At 39.2% G+C, this 18390-nt stretch overlaps 1 protein-coding gene across 3 annotated transcripts in view; it reads right to left on the reverse strand.

Moving 5' to 3' along the window:
- Positions 1-18150, reverse strand: part of MYRIP (myosin VIIA and Rab interacting protein) — a 410104-nt gene extending 391954 nt beyond the window's left edge. For all 3 annotated transcript variants that reach the window (XM_025375656.1, XM_025375655.1, XM_025375654.1), the window contains exon 1: positions 17649-18150. The gene's annotated coding sequence lies outside the window, so the exon portion shown is untranslated. The remainder of the gene's footprint in view (positions 1-17648) is intronic.
- Between the last annotated feature and the right edge of the window lie 240 nt (positions 18151-18390).

The following is an 18390-nucleotide window of genomic DNA, read 5'->3' on the forward strand; positions in this document are numbered from 1 at the left end:
GCTACAGTAACCAAAACAGCATGGTACTGGTACCAAAACAGAGATATAGACCAATGGAACAGAACAGAGTCCTCAGAAATAATACCACACATCTACAGCCATCTGATCTTTGACAAACCTGAGAGAAACAAGAAATGGGGAAAGGATTCCCTATTTAATAAATGGTGCTGGGAAAATTGGCTAGCCATAAGTAGAAAGCTGAAACTGGATCCTTTCCTTACTCCTTATACGAAAATTAATTCAAGATGGATTAGAGACTTAAATGTTAGACCTAATACCATAAAAATCCTAGAGGAAAATCTAGGTAGTACCATTCAGGACATAGGCATGGGCAAAGACTTCATGTCTAAAACACCAAAAGCAACGGCAGCAAAAGCCAAAATTGACAAATGGGATCTCATTAAACTAAAGAGCTTCTGCACAGCAAAAGAAACTACCATCAGAGTGAACAGGCAACCTACAGAATGGGAGAAAATTTTTGCAATCTACTCATCTGACAAAGGGCTAATATCCAGAACCTACAAAGAACTCCAACAAATTTACAAGAAAAAAACAAACAACCCCATCAAAAAGTGGGCAAAGGATATGAATAGACATTTCTCAAAAGAAGACATTCATACAGCCAACAAACACATGAAAAAATGCTCATCATCACTGGCCATCAGAGAAATGCAAATCAAAACCACAATGAGATACCATCTCACACCAGTTAGAATGGCGATCATTCAAAAGTCAGGAAACAACAGGTGCTGGAGAGGATGTGGAGAAATAGGAACACTTTTACACTGTTGGTGGGATTGTAAACTAGTTCAACCATTATGGAGAACAGTATGGCGATTCCTCAAGGATCTAGAACTAGATGTACCATATGACCCAGCCATCCCATTACTGGGGATATACCCAAAGGATTATAAATTATGCTGCTATAAAGACACATGCACACGTATGTTTATTGCAGCACTATTCACAATAGCAAAGACTTGGAATCTACCCAAATGTCCATCAGTGACAGATTGGATTAAGAAAATGTGGCATATATACACCATGGAATACTATGCAGCCATAAAAAAGGATGAGTTTGTGTCCTTTGTAGGGACATGGATGCAGCTGGAATCCATCATTCTTAGCAAACTATCACAAGAACAGAAAACCAAACACCGCATGTTCTCACTCATAGGTGGGAACTGAACAATGAGATCACTTGGACTCGGGAAGGGGAACATCACACACCGGGGCCTATCATGGGGAGGGGGGCGGGGGGAGGGATTGCATTGGGAGTTATACCTGATGTAAATGACGAGTTGATGGGTGCAGCACACCAACAAGGCACAAGTATACATATGTAACAAACCTGCACGTTATGCACATGTACCCTACAACTTACAGTATAATAATAATAAATAAATTTAAAAAAAAAAAAAAAAAAAAAAAAAATTTTAAAAAACCAAAATCATATTAAATACATTATCTAACCACAATGGAATAAAACTGGAATAATAATAAGAATATTCAAAACTATACAAATATACAGAAATTAAACAACATGTTCCTGAACAATCAATGGGTAAAAGAAGAAATTAAGAAGGAAATTTAAAAGTTATTTGAAACAAATGAAAACAGAAATACAACATATCAAAACCTATGTGACACAGCAAATGCAGTATAAAGACTCAAGTTTATAGCAATAAATGCCCACATCAAAAAAGTAGAAAGATTTCAAATAAATAACCTAATGATGTATCTCAAGAATACAGAAGACAAGAACATACCAAACTCAAAATTAGTAGAAAGAAAAAAATAATAAAGATCAGAGCAGCAATAAGCAAAATTGAGATTAAAAAAAAATAGATCAACAAAAAAAATTTGTTTAAAAAACCCAAACAAAACTGACAAACCATTAACTAGACTAAGAAAAAGATAGAAGGTCTAAATAAATAAAATCAGAAACAAAAAAGATGTCACAATGGATATCACCAAAATGCAAAGGCTCATCAGAGACTATTATAAACAACTATATACCAATAAATTTAAAACCTTAGAAGAGATGGACAAATTCCTAGACACATATAACCTACCGAGATTGCATCAAGAAGAAATAGACAACCTAACAGACCAATTAAAAAAGCAACAAGATTGAATCAGTAGTAAAAAGCCTCCTAACAAAGAAAGTCTCAGTATCAGATGGTTTCACCACTAAATTCTTCCAAACTGTTAAAGAATAGTTAACACCAACTATTCTCAAACTATTCATAGGAATTGAAGCATAAGGAATTATTTCCAACTCATTTTGCCAGACCAGCATAGACCTGATAGCAAAACCAGATCAGAAAAATAACAATGAAAAATACAGGCCAATATCCCTGATAAATATAGACGTAAAAATCCTTAACAGACAAAAAACCCTCAACATGTCAAAAAGATAATATACCATGATCAAGTGGGATTTATCTCAAGGATACAGCAATGGTTCAACATATGCAAATCAATAAATGCAATACATCACATTGACAGAATGAAGGGCAAAAACGATAATATATGATTATCTGAATAGATGCAAAGAAAAAATTTAATAAAATCCAACATCCCTTCATGATAAAAACTCTCAATAAATTAGGTATAGAAGGAAAGTGCATCAACAAAATAAAGCCATATACGACTAGCCCACAGCCAACATCATATTGAATGGGAAAAAGCCAAAAGCTTTTTCTCCAAGAACTAGTGCAAGATGAGGATGTCCACTGTCACCACTTTAATTCAACATAGTACTGGAAGTACTAGTAAGAGCAAGTAGGCAAGAGAAAGAAAGAAAGGGCATCCAAATAGAAAAGAAAAAGTTAAATTGTCTCTGCAGATGACATAATCTTATATTGAGAAAAATCAAAATACTCTACCAAAAAGCTCTTAGAACTGATAAACAAATTCAATAAAGTTGCAGTACACAAAATCGACAAGCAATAATCAATAGCATTGGCTGGGCACAGTGGCTCAATGCCTGTGATCCCAGCACTTTGGAAGTACAAGGTGGAAGGATCACTTGAGGCCAGGAGTTTGAGATGATCCTGGGCCACATAGTTGGACCTTGTCTCCATAAAAAATTTTTAAAAATTAGCCAGATGTGGTGGCATATGCCTATAGTCACAATTACTTGGGAGGCTGAGGCAAGAAGACCACTTAAGCCCAGGAGTTTGAGGCTGCAGTGAGCCATGATCATGCCACTGCACTCTATCCTGGGAAACAGAGTGAGATACTGTCTGTTAAAAAGAAAAAAATAACGATCAGTAGGATTAGTAGGATTAATATGCACAAACAACAAACTAGCTGAAAAAGAAATCAAAAGGCAATCCCATTTACAATGGCTACAAAAAATAAAACAAAATACCTAGTTCCTAGAAATAAATGTATCCAAGGAGGTGAAAAACCTCTACAAAGTAAACTACAAAACACTGATAAAAAGAAATTGAAGAGAATACAAATGGAAAAATATCCCATGTTCAAGGTTCAAAATAATGAATATAATTAAAATGGCCATACTACCCAAAGCAACCTACAGATTCAATGAAATAATCCCTATCAAAATACTAATGGCATTCTTCACAAAAATAGAAAACAAAATCCAAAACTATGTATGGAACCGCAAAAGACCCCAAACAACCAAAGCAATCCAGAGCAAAGAGAACAAAGCTGGAGATATCACACTACCAGACTTAAAAATATACTGCAAAGCTGTAATAATCAAAACAGCATAATAATACTGCCATAAAAACAAACACATAGACAAGTGAAATAGAATAAGGAACCCAGACATTAATCCACATATCTACAACCGATTTTTGACAAAGGCACCAAGAGCATTCACCAAGGAAAGGATAATCTCTTAAATTATGGAGCTGAGAAAACGATGTCCATATGCAGAGGAATGAAGCTATACCTCCAGTTCTCGCCTTAAACAAAAATCAATTCAAAATGGATTAAAGATCTAAATGTAAGACACAAAACTATAAAACTACTAGAGAAAAACATAGGGGAAATACTTTAGGACATTGATCTGGAAAAAGATTTTATGGATAAGACTTCAAAAGCATAGGAAACAAAAGCAAAAATAAGCAAAGAGATTATATCAAACTAAAAAGCTTCTCCAAAGAACAATAAATAAATAGAGTGAAAAGACAATATACAGAATGGAAAAAAATATATTTGCAAACTATTCATCTTATAGGAAATTAATATCCAGAATATAAAATGAAGTAAAACATCTCAACAGAAAAAAAAAAAAGTTAAAAAGAAGGCAAATGCTCTAAGTAGACATTTATCAAAACAAGATATGTAAATGTCCCACAAATATATTTATAATACTCAACAACACTAATCATCAGGAAAATGCAAATCAAAACCACAGTGAGGCTTCATCTTTCCCTAGTTAGGATGGCTATTATCAAAAAGATGAAAAAAAAAATGCTGGCCAGGATGTGGAGGAAAGAAAACACACACTGTTGATGGGAGTATAAAATAGGACAGTCACTATGGAGAACAGTATGGAGGTTCCTCAAAAAGCTACAAGTAGAACTACCATATCAATCCCACTACTGGGCTACTGGGCATTTACTCAAAGGAAAATAAAGCAGTGTATTGAAAAGACATCTGGCCAGGTACAGTGGCTCATGCCTGTAATCCCAGCACTTTGGGAGGCCGAGGCGGGCAGATCACTTTAAGTCAGAAGACCAGCCTGGACAACATGACAAAACCCCATCTCTACTAAAAATACAAAAATTTGCCAGGCATGGTGGCAGGCACCTGTAATCCCAGCTACTGGGGAGGCTGAGACAGGAGAATCACCTGAACCCAGGAGGCGGAGGTTGTAGTGAGCCAAGATCACGCCACTGCACTCCAGCCTGGGTGACAGAGTCAGACTCTGCCTCACAAAAAAAAAAAAAGAAAGAAAGAAAAGAAAAGCTATCTGCACTCCCATGTTTATTGCAGCACTACTCACAACAGCCAAGTGTCCAACATCAGGTTAATGGATAAAGAAAATGTGGTGTATATATATACCATGAAATACTATTCAGCCATAAAAAAGAATCAAATCCTGTCATTTGTGGAAACATGAATGGAACTGGAGGACATTTCGTGAAATAAGGTGAAATAAGTCAGGAACAGAAAGTTAAACACTGCATGTTCTCACTCCTTTGTGGAAGCTAAAACAAGAATGACCTCATATAAATGAAAGTAGAAAGAGTCTGGGAAGGGTAGAGAAAGGGAGATATTTGTTAAAGGATACAAAATTACAGCTAGATAGGAGTAACAAATTCTAGTGTTCTACAGCATTACAGGATGACTATAGCTAATAATAATATGCTATAGAGCAGAGGTGTCCAATCTGTTGGCTTCCTTGGGCCATGATGGAAGAATTATTGTCTTGGGCCACACATAAAATACAATAACACTAATGAGAGCTGATAAGCACAAAAAAAAAAAATCACAAAAAAAATCTCATAATGTTTTAAGAAAGTTTACAAATTTGTGTTGCGCTACATTCAAAGCCATTCTGGGCTGCATGCTGCCCGCGGGCCACAGACAAGCTTGTTATAGTTTCAAATGGCTAGAAGTATGACATTGAATGTACCTAACAAAAAGAAATGATAAATGTTTGAAATGATGGACATGCTAATTACCCTGATCTGATCACTGTACACCGTATATATTGAAACATCACTACATACCATAAATATGTATAATTATGATATGTCAACTTAAAAATATAATATAGTATAGGTCTATTAAACACAGACTTAAAAACAAGAGGTATTACTAGAGACTAAGAGGGTTTCTCATAATGGTATATACTTAAACAAAAATGCACCTTCAAAATATACAAAACAAAATGAAAGCACAAGATGAAATTAATAAATTGGCCTTCATATACTTCCCCTTCAATAACTGATTAACCAAACTGCAAAAACATCAGTAAAAAATGGAATATTTGAATAACATAATTAACTAACTTAAGCTAATAAACAGATATGAATCTCTGCAACCAATAACTTTCTTTTCAAGAAGTTATGGAACATTTATGAACAATGACTATGTACCAGGCCACAAAACAAGCATCAACAAATTTCAAATAACTGGAATCATGTAGACCACATTCTCTGGTCACTATGAATTAAAATAGAAAAAAAATATTTAAAAGTTCTAGGAAAAAAACATATAAATAAGTCAAAACTCAAAGAAATTATAATGAAAATGTTAAAAACTTACATGTGAACAATAACAAAAACATTATATATCAAAACTTGTGAAATAAAAACATTGCTGAAGCAATACTTAGAGAAAAATTTATAGTCCTAAATGCATATATAGGAAAGAAGTGAAGCTGTAAGTTAATGAATTAATCATATAAATTTAGGAGATTATGGGGAAAAAAACCCAAGATGTAGGAAAGAAATAATAAAGATGAGAACAGAGATTAATAAATAGAAACAATGATAGGAGAGAGAAGACAAAGCCAAAAGTTGGTCCTTTGGAAAGTCTGAAAAGAACAAGTAAAAACTCTGGAGACACTTGCCAAGAGGCAAAGAAGACACTAAGTCAGGGCAGGTGGTGCAGGGGTTGGGGGTGGGCAGTGGTGGACAGCAGGAAGTGTTCGCTGCCTCTGCAGGCTTCCTTATCCCACTACATACAAGAGACTTGGGTGTTGCACTCCAGCAGAAAATCTCACCTTCAAGTGCTCTTGACTAAACATGCAGAGCACATCCCTCCGCCTCCTTCCATGCACCTCCCATGATCCCACTTTTTCTGGCCATGTTTCCACCTTTTGGGGAAGCAATTTTAACCATCTTTCAGATTTGCGAAAAATGTTTGGTCTTCTGTTTTTCATTCTCTTTGTTGCTTTCGGATCATTTATAACAGAGAAAGGGAAAATGTCAGCATTGCATCCCCATCCACCATCAGCAGCAGCCTAAAGGAAAAGGAGCCCAAGCAGAAAATGGATGGTGGCAGGGGCAGTGGGAAGAACATGCATCAGGTACTTGGAACCTGCAAAAGGAAGGATTCAGACCTGGGAGCATGAAGGAGCCTTTAGGGGATCTCAGCAACATTCCAGAACCAGACTGCAAGATCTGCCGTTCTAGGAGAGGCACCTGACCTTCATTGGACCACAGAGCTGAAAAATTGATTGGTGGGTTTCTAAAAGACTTTGAACAAGGATTAAAACAATTAAAACAGCATTTCTGATTTTTCTTATCATTAGCTGTAAAAGAAAGATACTCATCTCAAACATAATACTATTTACATATCATTCTAGTAAATCAAAATCCCTAATGATTAATAAATTGTTTCTCAGAAGAAACAAAACAACAAAACCATATTCATATAACACAAACACAAAAGCAGCACCTGCCATATTTTCTGAGGCTGGAGCTACATGGATAAAATGAAATGATGTTGGAGACAGAGGTTTTCAAGAGGAAGTCAGAAAGAGGTTTTAGGAACTGGAAGTACTGCTTACACAGATTGGGATCTCTTCAGGAAACATAACAAAACAAAAAAGCCATCATGTAAAGAGGCTTGGGTATTTTTCTTTTCCCCAAAGATTTCACCAGAATCCTGTCATCTGGGCTTGCCAGCCTAGAAAATGACTCAATACACTTTGAGATAGTTACATTTCATACCAAAAAGAGAGAACCATATCGCAGGACAGTTACCTGAGCCACCAAGATTCAGTGTCAGAAGATTATTTGAGGCTTTTGGCAAATAGTCACATTAGATCCCGAGGTCATGGGCACCTGTTTTCCAGGCACTCACCCTTCCTGGGGCACACACGTCTTGCATTCTCTCCCCCAGTGTCAGCTCAGTAAGATTAAACTGTCAGCCCACAGCATGGATTTGTGTATCCCAGCTGCAGATCACACATCTGTCTCATCAGTGGTATCACATTGTAAATCATAGGCACAAAATGGAATTCCATACAGTGTTTTTTCTTGCCCCAGATGATGATATATAAATATACACAGAAAATTTAACTTAATTATCTAGGGAAGGTAATGATTGAATAAAAAACCAAAAACAATTTTCTGGATGCCTTTAGGCACGCAGTTTCATAAAGTTCCTTTTACTTTCCCTGCAGAAATGCAGAATTCATCCTTAGGGTAAGTTGGAAGTGGGTGAGGTTTCTTTTAGTAAATCATCCAGCCCATTCCCCAACCAAGTCCACCTATCAGCCATTTCCTCACTAACCTCTGGTAGTGTCACGCTGTTCTGGTCTTCCTGTCACTAGCAATTGATCACATAAATTCATTCACATTAGGGTGTTACTGTAACAGTGTTACTTTGGAGTTACCCCAACAAAAGTCTTCTAAATTTTAACAGAAGAGAAGACAAAAAGGAATAATTGTCCAATGGTAGAATCTACCCCCCAGGATGGGGGAGACAGGGGCAGAGCTGGACAGAGGTGCTTTCCTGGTTCTCCCCAACAGGTGCTTACTTCCTCTTGTAGTCTGTCCTCCATTAAAGGCACTACTAAATAACTGACCATTTAAACTCTTACCAGCTCTCCCCAGCTAGGTAATTTTTTTTTTTTTTTTTTTTTTTTGAGATGGAGTTTCACTCTTGTTGCCCAGGTTGGAGTGCAATGGCTCAGCCTTGGCTCACTGTAACCTCAGCTTCCTGGGTTCAAGCAATTCTCCTGCCTCAGGCTCCTAAGTAGCTGGGATTACAGGCATGCACCACCATGCTCAGCTAATTTTTTGTATTTAGTAGAAACGAGGTTTCACCATGTTGGTCAGGCTGGTCTCGAACTCCTGACCTTAGGTGATCCACCCGCCTCGGCCTCCCAAAGTGCTGGGATTACAGGCATGAGCCACTGTGCCCGGCCAGTAAATATTTATATGAGGTTTATGATATATTTATGTATAATCATTTATATGATGCAATATTCAAAATGAAAAGGTCCAAACCTCTGAGCTTTCTATTTGAACTTTAGGGTATTTATATATACACAAAAATATATATCTATATATTTTCTCCTTTAACATCTTTGTTCTTCCTTCTGTAGTATTATCTCCTTAATGTGACAGATACTATCCATCTACATTGCTATAGCAATTTAAATTAGTATTGTCACTTTGGGGAGTAATTTGGCATCAAATGGTCAAATTCAAAGTTTACATAAAATAAGACCCTGCAATTTCACTTCTAGGCATATATCTTCAAGAGTTTCTTGTACATGTGCATAAATAAATTTCAAGGATGTTTACTGAATGCATCTATGTAATACCCCCCCAAAATTAAAGAAACAATCAAAAGTCTATCATAGAAAAACACATTAAAAAAACATGTTATTTCATATGATGGAAAGGTATTTAGTAGTTAAAAATATGAACATGATCTGGGTAAAACAACTTAACTATTCTTTCAAAAACACCAAGTAATAAATGCAAGTTACAGAATGCACAGGAAATAAAAAGCAACCTCCATGGATAACTCTATAGTGAAGTTGGCCATGAAGAGCCAATAAATATGCAGATACATTCTGCCTCACCAGTAGAGAAAGGTGAAATAAAAAGCAAGGTTCTGGGGTTCTTCTTTTTGCCCAAGAAACTAGCATTGTTATTTAACAATCATACTTATCAAGGGCAAGGCATGGGAATTTGGCATACTCATATACTACTAATGGCAAGATAAATTTATAAACTTTTCTGGAGGGTTATTTGAAAATATATATCAAAAGCTTAAAGTAAACTAACTTTGACAAAGTACTTCATCTCAAGAAAACAAAGAATGTCTACAAAGTTGAAGTTGATAAAAGTCTAAAGTGCCTAGTGTCTTAAAAGAATGGTTTCATTGAACAAATTATGGTATATAGATCAAACAGATTATTTGAAGGATGAAAGTAATGACAGAAGAATAAATACTGGCATTAAAGTTGCTGACATGTTGTTAAGTTTTTTAAAGTATCACTTTATTTAAAAAAAAATTCATATGGTCCATATTATTCAAGGATACTTGTTACCAGAGAAAAGTCAGATAAAGTGAATCCACTTAAAATATCACAGTAAATAATGGGAAATAAAGTTTTGATTAGTATTACCTTTTAAGGGAGAAAAAACAAGAAGATACATTTTATTTAACGTTTTAGCAAATTTTGATATACAACTTTACACTAGTTCTTAGAACCACACTATCCAGCACATGTGGCTACTGAACACTTGAAATGTGACTAGTCCAGTTGAAATGTGTTGTTGGTATAAAATACATTCTAGATTCCAAAGACTTAGTATAGAAAAAAGAATGTCACACATTCCATTGATAATTTTATATTGATTATATCTTGAAATGTATACAAAAGTATATTTGATATACTGAATTAAATATATTACTAAAATTAGTTCCACCATTTTTAAAAACTTTTTAAATGTGCCCATGAGAAGAGTTTAAACTGCATGTATTCCTAGCATTATATTTCTGGTGGAAAATGCTACCTTAAAATAAATCATGTTTTCATATTTGGGGCATAAATTTCCCAGTAAACTTAGAGTACAAAACATCCTTCAATGAGCATTTGACATTTTTGACAAGCTCAGAAAGAGTATCACTTTTGAGCAAAATTATTTGAGGATTGGCGTCAAAAGGACCTCTCCCTATTTTGTCATTCCACTCATTCTCTTCTGGAGCATGCAGATACTGTCTCTTTTTTCGGTCCTTACCAGGTTTAAGGCTGTCAGCAATCAATGTGTTCAACAACGAGCAAATGTTTTCTGCAGATTGTCAACCTAGTTTCATCAATTTCACGAAGTTCTCCATCTTTTGCAAGATTTGCAATTCTACTCTACAATGAATTTGCACTATCATGTCCAATAAAATCCTATATAACTGAGGAGCAACTGGCCCATAAAGAAAATGATGCTTAGTAGACAGACACTCATTAGTGCTATGTTAAGACATCAGAATGGGGACCTACATATAAGTGGACAGTTCATTAATGAATGTTTTCATGTGATGATGTGAAGGCTGTTATCATTATGAAGGCTTAATAACTAGTGAGATTCAGAAAATGAATATTTCATAACGTTTGCATCTATGTATACAATATCAAATGACCTCTGGAAAAAAATATATAAAAATTTCAAAAGTGACGAAGTGGTGGGAATATAGGTGATTTTTACTTTTTTCTTTCTGTTTGCCTATATTTCTATAAGAACGTTTTATATTAACACGTTTAGTTTAATTTAATTTCAAATGCCAGGTCAAATCCCACATTCCCCATTAGCCACTCCATTTGGGCAGGCGTCCCCCTAGTGAATCCTCCTCCTCAGGACTCCAAATCAATGCTCTTTGATAATTTATTACTAACTACATTGTATAATTATGATAATAACTAATACTTATGTGCCAGGCACTGTCCAGAGTGCTTCATATTTATTTGCCTCTTCAGTTGGTCTGATCTTTCTTCAAGACGCTGATCCTCAAGTAAGAGAAGAAAGAAAAATACCTACGAGGGGAGTTTACCCTCAGGATAGGGTGTCAGTATGATTTGAAAAGGCAAATTCAACATTAAAATATAATTTTATGCTTGAAAATATAATGTTTTCATAATACAAACTTTGGAAGGAAAACAAAATGAATTGACATTATAGCTAATAATTCAACTTTGTTAAAGAGGATATAAAAAAGGAATATGATAAACATTTAACAGAAGCATAATTGAAAAAAACAAACACTATTAGAATACCAAAAGTATACAATTCCTTAACACGTTAAAGCATATCTACCACAAGCCTAAAGTAACCACTATACACTTGGTGAATATTTAAAAGCATTATCAAAGTCGTACCAGACTAGGAGGTCCACTATCACCACTATTACTCTACATCATGCCAGAGGCCCTAGGCAGTGTAATATGCAAAGGAAAAAATATATAAAGTTTTAAAACAGAAAAATCAAAACCACCATTACTTGTAGTACCTATGGCTTTCTACAGAACATCCAGAGAATCTACAAGCCAACAAAAATGCTAAATAGAAAATTAGAATACATAAAACCAGCCCCTTTACTATATACTGGCAATAACCAATTTTTAAAATGTAGCTAGAGGAGAGATGATCCCATTCACAAGAGCAATAAAACTTCTAAGGACTAATGAAGGGATACTAAGATGTGATGTATATATATGATGAAATACACCAATAAAAAGGAATGAAGCAATGATACATTCAGCAACACAGATAACCTTGAAAATATTACACTAAGTGACAGAAGCCAGACACAAAATGCCACATACTATATTACCGTATGATTCCATCTATATGAAATATCCAGAATTGGCAAATGTATAGACTTGGACAGTAGATTGGTAAGGTTACCTAGGGCTGGGTGTGTGGCAGGGTGTTTGGAGGGATGAGAACCGAGAAATGACTGCTAATGGGTACAGGGTTTATTTTGCAGGGTTCAAAAATATTCTAAAATTAGATTGTGTTGATGGCTGCACACCCTGCAAATTTACTAAAAACACTGATTGTAAACTTTCAATGAGTGAATTGTATAGTATGTGACTTATACGTCAACAGAGCTGTTAATTGAAAAATGATAATGAAAACCTATAAGGTGCCTAATACAAGTTTCAGACCTTTATGGAGAATATTATAAAGTCTTGCAGAATGACCTAAAAGATAATGTATAGAGATAGGCCATGTCCATGAAAGGAACATATCAATAGTGAAAAGACAAAAAGTCTCCTCTAATTAACCTTTAGATTCAATGTAAATTATAACAGGAATTTTCATAGGAAGGGATAGATCCTAAAATTCATGTTGAAGCCTAAAGCATCAAGAACAGCCAAGACAGTTTTAGGGGAAAAGGGTAAGAGAGAAGATTTATTATAAAGCTTTAATAATTAAATGAAATGGTATTAACTCAGGAGTCACAAAAAGATGAGTAGAACAAGAGTCAAGAGACAGATCCAAGGATATAACAGAAATTAGCCTATGTCAGAGATGGCAACAAAATAAGTGAGAAAATAGTAAACTATTCATGAAATGATAATGGGGTAAATGGTTTTCAATATGGAAAACAATTACACCCCTGCCTCAACAACACAGATATATAAATTTCAGAGGAGTTCAAAGACCCAACTATGAAAAACAAAATTTTGCCAGTAAAAAAAAATGAATGGCAAGACACAAAAAAGAAAACTGTAAAACTATATTAAAACTATATATTAAAAAGATAATCTCTAAGGGAAATGCAAAGTAAAAGAGCAGTGAAATACATTCCATGCTTCTCAGATTAGCCCAAATCAAAACATCTGATTAATACCAGTCACAGCCAAAGATATGGGAATACAAGGAACTCCAACACAATGTAGTAGGAGGGCAACCTGCCAAACCTAGGAGAGCTAAAATAACAGATGAATGTTGATTTAAGCATATATATCCTACTGCCCAGTTATTCACTTTCTGAGGATATATGCCCAAGACACACTCTTGTACATTTCTACAAGATCTTGTCAAGGATATTCCTTGAAATATATTTAATAATAGCAAGAGATAGAAAAATCTTTTATTCATCAATATATAAACTGTGGCATAGCAAAGGAATGCTAAGCTAAAATGAATCAACTAGATTTACAATGATCAATATATGTTATCAACACATGTAAAAAAAGGTGAAAAAAAAATCACAAAAAATAGTTAAGACGGGTGTCCATAACATGGTGTTTTAAACACATAATAAAACTAGTAGGCACACTGAGTCCCAACATTGCAGGTTGAATGGAATCGACCCCAAGTTCTCCTCTTTCACTGTCCTTCTTGCTTATGACAGAATTTTCTATTTACAGCAATTCCATACTTACACTTAAGTGGCTACATGTAAAGTGCTAGAGAAGGTGCCAGGGAGGACAAAAGAATTATATATAAGACTCCCCTCCACCTCCTGGCGGCTACAGAAGAGTACAACTCAGCTAGGGATGTTGTCTCAGGGACTCGGCTCTTAACCTTCACTCTGGCTTTCATAGTGTGTAAACGTAGAGTGTGTAACTTTCAAGGAGCAGTTCCTTTATCTATAAAATGGGAAAGCCATCCTCCTCCTATTGTGAAGAGTAAACAAATATAATTATAGTGTCCAGCACATGACAAACACTCAACACTCTTGGTGATTATGGGCATGGAAGCTACCAAATGAATACAATCTTCTAAACAGCATCTTAGTCGTGCTGACAATAAAAACAAAAGGTGATAGATGGGAGAAGGGCACCAGCTGGGTCCATTTAGCCTTCTCCATATCTGGATACAACATCCCCACATCTCCTGGGTAACTTGGGTGTGCTCTGTGGGATGTTGGGACATGTCTTCCAGCAACAGTAGTGTGGCTACAGCCAGGCCTATATATTCTTCCAGGTTCAGCATGGACAGGGCTCTGTGAAAAGAGATACCAGGCTTTGGAATGAGAACTCCTTCCCTCAAACCTCTGAAGAGATTCTGGGGTAGGATGAGGTGACCTAAGCTTGCTTCTCAGTTAACCCTCTTTCAAATCACAAGGACATACCACCTTAACTCCATCTTACTGAGGAAAAGGTAACAGTGTCTCACCTCCAGCTCCCTCCAACAAGTGCGTGCCCCCATCCCATGGACCATCTTCATAAAGAGCTGGGATGGAGTTCTACCCATGGATTTAGTAGTAGGGACCACACAAGGGATGTACTTGCTAGATATGGAAAATAGTAGTTGGAAATCACGTTCAGAGATATGAGTTGTTGGATTTTATTCCTGGGATTCCTTTCTGAGAGCTTGGGAAAAGATGGTAGGTATTTCAGTTCTCCAGCCAACCTGGCGCCACCATGTGGCAACGACATCAACAGTTCATAAATCAGTCAGCTTTCAAATTCTGATTCTCTGTCAACTTTTTATCTTCGAGGAATTCAAAATATTTCATTTTTACGTACCAAATGAGAATCTATTCATTTTTTCTTCATTCATATTTTAATATCACATAATTTCATATTTGCATTACTTTAATTCACTCTATGAAAAAGCTCTTATGGGAACAAGCCAGCCTCCATTGACCAATGTCAGCACTGTTACATCTGGGATCAGGTTTGTTATACCACCAAATAACTAATGATCAGGGTGTGGTGGGACAACCAAGTCACTCCTCACTCAGATTGTAAGGCTAAATTCTTCCATTTTTCCATACTGGTTTAGGTATAACTACTCTTGGTTTGCATTTATTAAAAAGGAGGTAGAAAATCATCAAGAAGTGTCATTTTAGCTTGGGAACTAAAATGATAAAATAAATAACAATAGTAATTAAAATAAAACCAACCTGATAAAACTAAGCAGGATGATGGCTACCCTTGGAGGATAGTGCCTGTAGGTAGGGGTAATGGGAAGATTGGAAATATTCTGGGTCTTAATTAGGGCACTGGTTACACAGGTGTGCTCAGTTGTGAAAATCCATTGAGTGTATCCTTCAGAACTGCACCATTTTCTGGAATTATACTTCAATAGACTGCTAAATTCACCAAGGTCTGATCAGTCATCTCCCTTTAACTTGGCTTTCAGACAAGAGTCTGTGCATACACAAAAATAACTCGAGGGCAAAATCAGGGGGAAGCCTTGTTTTCTACTGGATATTTTTCAGCCATCAGGAATCCCTCTGGGCAGGGAGAAAGGAGACAGGACATAATCTATGCTACTGCTAGTTTAAACGACTGAGCTGAGTATGGCTAACACTTCACTTTCTCAAAAGTGAACAAATTCTGCAGCCAGATAACTCTCCCTTCTTCCACCATACACGCCGATGAAACCCAGACCACATAGAACACTGAGCCACCAAGAGATACACACCATCTCTAGAGACACACTTTGACTCCTCAGAGATACCACACACACAGAGCCTCCCCCCCACTTTCCAGAAACAGTCCCACAGACACAGCTTCTGGCCCACAGAGACAGCTCGCAGATGGAGGTAGGGGTGGGTAATTAGGAGAGATGCAGCTGCCCATGGCCAGGCAAAGGAACATGAGCAGGAAGATGGAAAGCAGTATGTTCAAAGTCTTGGTAAACTAAATTTTTCTAAAAAGAAGATTTTTAAATCTGCAAACAGGGTCCCAGATATTGTTGTAAAATTTTTTAAATTACCTCCATTTCCACCTATAGCCCCGGATGCCTTGAACCATCTTCCTTCGACTTTTTAATAAAACCCCAGTGCACTGTCACATTTATCATATCCTCTGAACTCCAAGTTCCTTGGTAAGACTGAAGGGCGGCGGGGATTATTCCATTTTATAAATGAAAAAGTTCAAGTTCAAAGATGCTGGTCAGTCATCACAAAACTAAGTAGTGATCTCATGGCTGAGTTTCAGAGTTGTGGTGGGGGAGGCTGAGTTGAAGGGACAAGGTGATAATGGCAAGAGAGGGTAGGTGACCCTCTCCCCAGCCCAGAGGTCTGAGAAGCGCCCACAACACCACAGGCGGCCCCATTGGAGCCACCTCAAAGGACCTGGAGTAAAAGAATCACATTCGACGTCATTTACATACACCAAGACTGGCCAGCCCCCAGTCTCAGTCTTTCTCCCCTAAGAAAGTGTCAGGAAAATCAACAAATCGAGATCATGGTCGGAGAGATGGAGAGCATGGAAATGAAGCCAGACTGAAGGCAATTTCTAGGAGCAGATAGGAGCCAACGTTAGCGAACCAAGCTCACAGCGTACTCGCTTCTCTTAGGAAGTCCCTAGGCCCAAACCGGTGTGTGCATTTAAGAGTTTTGAGATTCGTACTTATCCTTGGGGACGGTGCTTACTTGGAAAAATAAAAGAGGAGCAGGACGGATCTAAGAACAAATTCCCCTACCCTGCCAAGACGTCAGTAAATTAAGGAACAAGAAGGGGAGCAAGTGCTCCAAAAAAGCCTCAGGTCTTGGGGTTCCCACCACTGAATCTTTCCGCTCCACGCCTCCATCAGGAAGATTCCCCGCCGTTACCTCCAAATCTATGTAGAGCCCCCTAGGATTGGCTCCCTACCTTTTCAAGTCTGGCGGCTGTGGCGGAAAGGGAGTATGAGGAGGAATCCGGGATGAAGCTGAAGTGATTGCCCCGCCAACAGCGCTCCCCTCCCTAGGCAGCCCGCAGGCGAGGGCCAGATGCAATCCACCTGTGTTCTAACTCTGAGCACCAGCTGTGACCTTGAACGAGTCCCTGATTAGCCCCGTTTTACATAAATTAAGAGTTTGAAAGAGTCAGGTCCACCGCGCTGGGCTGCTGCGGGGCGCTTACCGGATGGTTTGAGGCGTCCCGCCGGTGCGCCCGTAGCGCAGTAGGTACGCGGTGAACCGCAGCCCAAGCGCTACGTGGCCAGCCGGGATCGGAAAACGCGAGGGAAACGCAGAGGCGAGCTCCCGCCCCAGCAGCGAGAGAAAGAGGCGATTCTGACTCCGCGATGATCCCTGAGCAAGTTCAAGTACCCCCGCCCTTCGACCCTCCGCAGAGGCTGACTGGCCGCGCCTAGGGTTCCTGGCTCCGGACGCGCACAGGGTGCGGGGGAGCGTGAGAGACACCTCCACACCTTCACACACCCACCCCCGAAGTTGCGGCAATGTTGAGGGGAGAGTGGCGCAAAGCTGCCAGAAGGGAGAAGAGGGAGGCGGACGGTACTCACACGGGTTGGCCAGCCTGAAGCAGGTCTGCGACCGGGGTCATCGATGGCGGCCGGGCTCAGGCCACCGAGCCTCGGTGCGCCCAGGGCACCTGCCGCAGCGCGGCGCGTGGATTAGAGGCTGCCGGCGGCGAGGAAGGGGCGCGGGTCGGTCTGCGCGCTAAAGCTGGGCTGCAGCACCGCGGGGGCTCGGCTGCCAGAACTGCAGCCGCAGCGGGAGCCCGGGAACCGACAGGAGGCGGGAGCGCGGCGGCGGCGTCGGCAGCAGAGGCTGCGAGGGAGGCGCCCGCGCCGCAGGCAGCTAGGGCCAGCCTGGCCGCAGCCGCGGCCGACACCTGCTGGCCAGGCCGACAGCCAATCAGAGGCGCCCGGAGCGGGGGAGCGTGCGGAGGCGGGGCGGGGGCGCGTGCAGGGCACCCGGCGGGAGGGGCGGCCCGCGACGCGATCGCGATCGCGCCTGCGCCGGGGCCGGGGGTGCCCGCCGGGCCGGTTCCTCCAGAGCACCTCGGGCGCGCGGGCGGCACGCGCCGGGATGGGCGGGGCGCACCGGGAGGAGGCGGGGCAGGGCTGCGCGCGCCCGGGGCGGGGACCCGCGCCCCTCCCGGGGCTCTTCCCTGCGGCGCAGTGCAGTATTGGGGCCGAGGTTCGGGAGCCCCCAGGTGCAACTCCAGGTCCTTCCCCGATTCTAAGTCAGGCTTTTCCTCTCCCATGCCTCTGAGTCCTGGACCCTCAGTGACCGTAGAGT

This window comes from Theropithecus gelada, chromosome 2 (genome assembly GCF_003255815.1).
Source record: "Theropithecus gelada isolate Dixy chromosome 2, Tgel_1.0, whole genome shotgun sequence".
Taxonomy (NCBI): domain Eukaryota; kingdom Metazoa; phylum Chordata; class Mammalia; order Primates; family Cercopithecidae; genus Theropithecus; species Theropithecus gelada.